Here is a 7,167-nt window from a genome sequence, read left to right as displayed (position 1 = left end):
AGTTGGAAAAGGGAAGGAGTTATCTTCACAAGATTCCATTTATACACAGAACTAAACAGACAAGCACAGAGTCACTATTGCGATTAGAAATTGGCAGCATGGGAAAGGAGGGGAACAGGTTGGAAGTAGGGGTGTCGTTAAAGCATAGAGGCCCTCTCCAAAATTGGGGTGCCTGGGTAGGGAGGACTTGGTCTGCTTCAACCCAAGAGGAATCAGAAGATCAAAAGCTGTTTGGAAAGGCCAGAACTTCAGGGGTGGAGGGAGAAGGAAGGTCCAGGGGGTTGGGGGCTGTTTGGCAACTGAGTGAAGGGATTGCCCTCCCCCTGCTGGGATCACCCTCAGCCTCTCTGGTCTGGCAGAAGGGGGGCAGCCTGCAACCCCCCACAGGCAGGTCTGAGGCTGCCAGATGCTGCAGGCAGGGGACTGGAGGGGATTCACAAAGGCTTGCCCTCCAGGGAGATGACAGCACTGCCCCCCAGGTTCTCTGACAGAGTGCAGTGGTCCTTGACCTCCTCCTAGCAGTTTGCTTGTAATTCATGCTTGATCCCTGTAAGCTTCTTCTTGATGGCATCCTTGGAGCTGGCAGAGATCATTTTTCTCTTAAGTGGCACAGACTCAGGAGCCCAGAAGATAAACACCAGGTCCTCCTTCTTGCTCTCCTTGGTCTCATAGGTTGCGTCATACAGGGCATAACGGCAGTCTTTCTCCAGCAGCATCTTGACGAAAGTGGCGTAGGGGTCGTCTACTGTCTGGCCCACATCACCTTGCCATCTTCCAGAATGATGTTCTTCTGGTCTTCACTCAGGCAGAAGAGCACAGCCTTCTTGCGCTTCTTCACCTCCTCTGGTGTCGAGGACTTACGTGCCTTCATGTCATTGAACACTTTGATGACTCCATCAGAGACAGCCACACCAGAGGCCATGTTTCCGGAAGCTAAAGGAGATAGCAAGAAGAGCCTGGAAAGACGAGCGCCACTGCAACTGCTACTGGCATCGGACTGAACTCTAGACTTTTCTATCTATACTTCATCAGTTGTCAAATATTCTACTGTTACCAAAAACTGTTACTACACTGGAGACATGCCTTTAGTCAAATATTATGTCATATCACTTTAAGAAATAATTACTTAAGTAAATATAATTACTTAAGGCATGTTGTAGAAAAATTTTAGTGCTGTTTAACAAAACCTGATATAAAGAAATGCTGAAGGTTTTCAATTAAGATATTTTAACATAGAATTCACAAGGTTTTTTCAAATTCTGTCTATAAAGTTAAACTTGATTTTCTCAGGGAATGTAAGTGCACAGTAGTCTCAAGGCGATCTGTCTTAGCTTGCTGTTTCCACAAATTATAAGAAAAGAGTGGCCTGAGGGAAAGGTAGCTGACAACACTTTGACAAGCATCATGATTTGATATTTCTCTACCTTATTGGAGTTCCAAATTGCAGCTAGAATAGAAATAATGTAAATAATGAAGAGGAGGAGGAACATTGTCACCATTTTCATGGCCCGTCTATGAGCCTCTGTACTTGAGTCCACTGAGCCCGTCAGGATGAGCTGAAAATTCTTGGTGTGTCTCACCAAGGACAGAAATAAAAGAAGCAAAGAGATCAGGGACAGGAAAAAGGGGATAAGATAACTCAAACTAAGAAGAAGAAGACATTTAGTATAGAACATTTCATTTGCCTCCAACTGCAAAGTCATATTTATTTCATGTATCCCGTAGGTATTCAACCACAATTCAATAACAGCATCATGTATTGAGAGGTTAAGAGACAGTTGTAAGAAAGACCCCAGGAAAAGCAGAAGAACCACCCTGTTGACTCTCCACTTCAGCCACATGAAAAAGAAGTGGGAGAAATTGGCGATCTTAAAGAAGTAGAAAATGCTGAGGCAGGTGGCAAACCAGATAGTTAGATGGTTAGTTAGTGCCCAAAGAACTGTAACCACCTTTACTAGTTTACCAGTAGCATACAGATGTGGAGCTAGCCCCATTATAAACGAATCCAAGAGTATTACCAACAGTTGAATGATTCTGGCCACAGCCAAGCTGGTGAGGATGAAATCAGCTGAAGAAACTTTCCCAGTCCTGAACCATTCGATGCAGTTCACCAGTCCGATAAACCCATTTCCTAGCACTCCCACGATGAATATTCCTGTAGTCACAACCAGGAAGGAGGCCTTAATTTCAAATGACATCATTATAAGTATGTCTCTAATGTTGTGCCTCAATGAAAGATTTATAGTGAAACAGTTGCAGATGGACATCCATTTATGATGCTTTCTATAAATATTTTCACCATAATTCCAGAAAATACTTCCAAATTTCTGCTTTGAGATACAGTTCCAGAGACCTTCATGAAAGAATAGTTCATTCCAATTGTATTGTAATTCCAGCGCTAAACTGAACAGGTCTGTTAAGACACACACATTTCATGAATAACTACAGTATTCCTTACAGTCAGCTACTATATAAACATAACTGTTGTCCACTTATCTTGACACCAGCTGCAAATTTTCATTTGTGCCACTGACTAAATGGATAAAGTAAAATATGTAAACATACAAATGTGAGAGAGATTATTTTCCACCTGTTTGTATTTCTATCTCCTTGGTACACACATCTAAATGCAAATATTTTAAATTTTGAATAGCAATTAGTAGGCAGTGGCTATGGGGTCAAGCCTTGGACTGACCTGTGGCAGGGTCACAAAAAAGTCCCTGCTTAGAGGGCAGAGCCCTCCTGGCATAATAAGCTTGACCTTATAGTCCTCCCTTCTTCCTAGGTACCTAGTGGGCTGTGTGAGGTGCAGCAAGTGCTGCCAAAACAAGGTGAAACTCACAAGAACATTGTAAACATCTTGGCCACTTCCCTTGTTTTTCCTTGTGTGCTCGGACTATAAAATAAAGCTTGGGCTAGCAGGCTGTATCATGTTTCCTGATCCAGGCTCAGTGATCCGACCTAGTTCCCGCTGTATTCTCTTGTCTGTCTTTAATCCTTCACCGCCCCTCCTCAGTGTAGTGGTCAAGCGGAATGAAGTTAACTAGAAAAGGATGTTCTGCCAGGAAAAGGCGGGAGCCTGCAAGCAGGCCATGTCAGAACAAAGTCTTGCAAGCAAGACTTTTTGTTCAGAGGCAGAACTTTCCTTGAGGTGATAAATAGTCCGTAAGGGCATGGAAAGATCAAGGGAGGGTGCACTGCTGCAGGTGGAAAGGGTCTTGGTATAACATAGGAAATTAATAGCATAATGTATAACTTAGCTCTGATGATCTCATAAGCATGCCTGTTAATCATTGTCACTTGCTGTACTCCATTGTCATTTGCTGTACTCCCTGAATAAAAGCCATGAGGGCTTTGGGGGCCTTCGCTCCTCGCCTGAGCGAGCGGTCGCACCCTGCTTCTCTGTATCCTGCATGTCCGGCTCATCTCAGCCTCACCGTTCACAAAGAACATCAATATCTGGCGTCTGGAACTGGGACTTGTGGGTGGGTCGGGCAGGACCTAAAGGGAGATGCCAGCCCAAAGTACGCGGAACTTTCAGCAATAGAAGCAGAGTCATGGGGAATAACTCGTCATTGCAGAGTCAATATATGGCTGTCTTGCGATCATTATTAAAGAGTTCAGGGGTAAAAGTGAAGGATGAAGCTTTTAAAAAATTGTTTAAGGCAATCCAGCAGAGATTGCTACCCCCTGAGCCGCTCCCGGTTGCGGTCACTGAACCGAGGGAGTCAAGAAAGGGACAGAAAATTAGCTGTCCCAAGGAATGAGGAGGTTATGAAAGAATAGCCTCAGTCAGCGATTCAGAGCTGGATGATTCATCTTCCGCTGAGACGGATGATGATTTTCACTCTCGCCCTAAGTTAAGGGAAAAAAGGGTGGCGAGAAGGGAAACGGAGATGAAGGAGCTTTTGTGGAGTCTAAAAGAGTTATTACTTACAGTAGTAAGGAAAAGAAAGAGAATAAAAGTCCTCAGGAGTTGGCTGCACCGCCGCCAAAAAATGAAAGTAAAAGGGCTCTAGCCATTAATCCGGCCTTAGCAGCTGAGCTTCCACCCCCTCCTGAGGACACAAAGAGCTGCTAATGCTCAATACCCTCAAGGGTTATAGATATTATTAATTATAATGTTAGTATATATAATTATATGTTATTAATTTTTATATATTAATTAATATAAAATTAATTTATACAGGTTATAAATTAATCCCTTATGATTGGAATGCTATAGCTAAGGCAGTATCTGCAATTTAAATCCTGGTAGTGGGAAGAAGCCAGGAGAGTGGCAATAATTAACGCCCAACAAATTCCACCTGGATATAATTTTAACCAGTTAACAGGAACTGGAACACATAGTAGCTTACAGCAACAGGTGCTATTAGAGGATACTGTTATTGCACAGATTAAAGCTTGTTGTTTAAAGGCTTGGTCAAAAATGGAGGAGGCCGGCACCCTGGCCCAATCATTTTCTAAAGTTATACAAATAATATTAATATAATAATAGTCTTATTAAAATCTTATATAAATAATTAATAATAATGCTAATTTTCTTGCTGATGCATTAAAAACTGCTGTTCCCCGTTCTGTTAAATGCTTTGAATGTGGAAGAGAAGGACGTAAAAGAAAGGATTGTAGGAAGGCAAAATTCTCACAGGAGAAAGTCAGAGGTGCTCCCGGGTTATGCCCTAAGTATAAGAGAGGACAACACTGGGCTAATAAATGCCGGTCTGTTAACACCCATGCAGTCGGGAAACTAGACTCGGGGCTTAGCTCGGGGCCCCAAGAAATAGAATAGGAGCAAAAGGAAGGGAAAAATAAAATGAAGGTCTTTGACTTATTTCATGCTACCGCTCAAAGTGCCGCAGTAGACATTCCAGCTCTTAATGATTTTACTATTTCTCCTGGAGATGGGGTACAGAAAATACCCACCGGGGTTTATGGACCTTTACCTAAGGAAACAGTAGGATTGCTACTAGGAAGAAGTAGTTTAACGACTAAAGGTTTACAAATTCATCCCGGCGTTATTAATACAGATTATGAAGGAGAAATATTAGTTATACCTACTTCTAGTATTATAAATATAAAGGCTGGAGAAAAAATGGCACAGTTATTATTACTTCCCTATAAACAAACAGGGCATACAGCACCAGTTAAGCGAACTGGGGGATTTAGTAGCACGGGAAAAAAGTCTTTTGGCATACAGTCTTAAGAGACCAAAGACCTCAACTTACAGTAATGTTCCTGGAGGGAATAAAAATTAGCGGCCTGGTAGATTCTGGGGCTGATGTAACTATAGTTTCTACTTTGCACTGGCCTCAATTTTGACCGGTACACAAGGTGAATGCAACCTTTACATGCTTAGGGACCCTCACTGAAATTTTACAAAGCTCTAATGTACTTGAATGTCAGGGGTCTGAAGGACAAAATACAGCCACATGTTGCCTCCATTGCACTATCTTTGTGGGGAAGAGATCTTTTACAACAATGGGGGGGGGGGGCTACAATTACTATGCCTTCTCTACAAAAAGGCCACAGACAAATGATTTTTCAAGCTGGTGCTGGCACCAGTGTACAGGATCAAATTTATAAAGGGGGCCACTCCAAAGCGCTTCACCCTACCATTAAAATGGAAAACAACTAAACCAGTATAGGTAGAGCAGTAGCCCCTAACAAGAGAGAAGTTAGAAGCACTTCAAATTATTATTAAAGAACAAATACAACTAGGGCATATAGAAGCCAGCTCTAGTCCATGGAATTCCCCTGTCTTTGTTATAAAGAAAAAAATCAGGTAAATAGAGAATACGTACTAATTTAAAACGGATTAATAAGATTATTGAGCCTATGGGACCTTTACAACCTGGAATTCCAAATCCAGCATTGATTCCTAAAAATTGGCATCTAATAATTACTGATTGGAAAGACTGTTTTTATACAATCCCTTTACAAGCTCAGGATTGTGACAAATTTGCTTTTACGGTCCCTTCCTTAAATAACAGCCAACCTAATCAGAGATATCAATGGCGAGTTCTCCCCCAGGGTATATTAAATAGTCCTACTATATGTCAAGCTTATGTTCATCAACCTTTACAAATACTAAGACAGATATTTGCTATAGGCATTTGTTATCATTACATGGATGATATTTTATTAGCACATAAAGAAAAACCTAAGGTAGATAGTATGTTGCAAGAGGCTAGAAAATTGTTTAAGGAGTATAGACTCCAAATATCAGAGGAAAAAATTCAGCAAACAGAGCCCTGGTTATATCTAGGACAGAAAATTTCAGCAAGCATTATTCAACCTCAAAAGGTTCAGATTAGACAGGATTGTCTCAACACCTTAAATGATTTTCAGAAACTGTTAGGGAATATAAATTGGCTTCGACCATCTATTGGCATCCCTACCTATCAGTTAACTAATCTATTCCAAACATTAGAAGGATCTTCAGATCTCAATAGTCCCAGGCAATTGACTCCTGAGGCAGAAGCCGAATTACAATTAATTAAACAACAGATTCAAGCAGGACAGTTAGATCGTATACAGTCATTACAGAATCTTAAGGTTTTAATTATTCATACTACACATTCTCCAATGGGAATTCTTATGCAGGATACTAACATAATTGAACAGGTATTTTTACCTAATAAATCCAGTAAAAAATTATCTACATATTTACAGAAAATTTGCATTTTAATAAAAAAGGCAAGAATCCATTTGTGACAATTATATGGACAAAATCCAGATAAAATAATAATACCCTTTAGTAAACAACAACAAGAAATCCATTGGCAATTACCAGATGATTGGCAAAGAGTCTTTAGTAATTTTATGGAAAAATTCATAATATTTATCCTAAAGACAAAAGAATTCAATTTTTGAAAAGGACTCAATAGATTTTGCCAAAAATAGTTTCTCCTACCCTCCTATCTAGAGCAGAAACTTATTTTACAGATGCCAACAAGCAAGGAATGGCTGGATATAGTAATTTTAAAGAAAATAAAGTAGTACAATCTCCTTACCAATCAGTACAAAAGGCAAAATTATTTGCAGTTGTCATGTTACTACAAGATAAAGACTCTATGTCTCTTAACATTATCACTGACTCTCAATATACGGAGTTTACTGTACAACACATTAAAACGGCTACTATCTTTAATAATAGGTCTGACTTGC

The 7,167-nt window shown here is 40.5% G+C and overlaps 1 pseudogene across 1 annotated transcript; it reads right to left on the bottom strand.

Annotated features, from left to right (window-relative positions):
- Positions 1-434: 434 nt before the first annotated feature.
- Positions 435-923, bottom strand: LOC308513653 (cofilin-1-like; annotated as a pseudogene). Its single transcript has one exon. The product of its transcript is annotated as a cofilin-1-like (transcript).
- Positions 924-7,167: the final 6,244 nt, after the last annotated feature.

The sequence above is a fragment of the Myotis nattereri genome (genome assembly GCF_964212035.1).
Source record: "Myotis nattereri genome assembly, chromosome: 2".
Classification (NCBI taxonomy): domain Eukaryota; kingdom Metazoa; phylum Chordata; class Mammalia; order Chiroptera; family Vespertilionidae; genus Myotis; species Myotis nattereri.
This window is presented reverse-complemented; position numbering and strand designations above follow the sequence as displayed.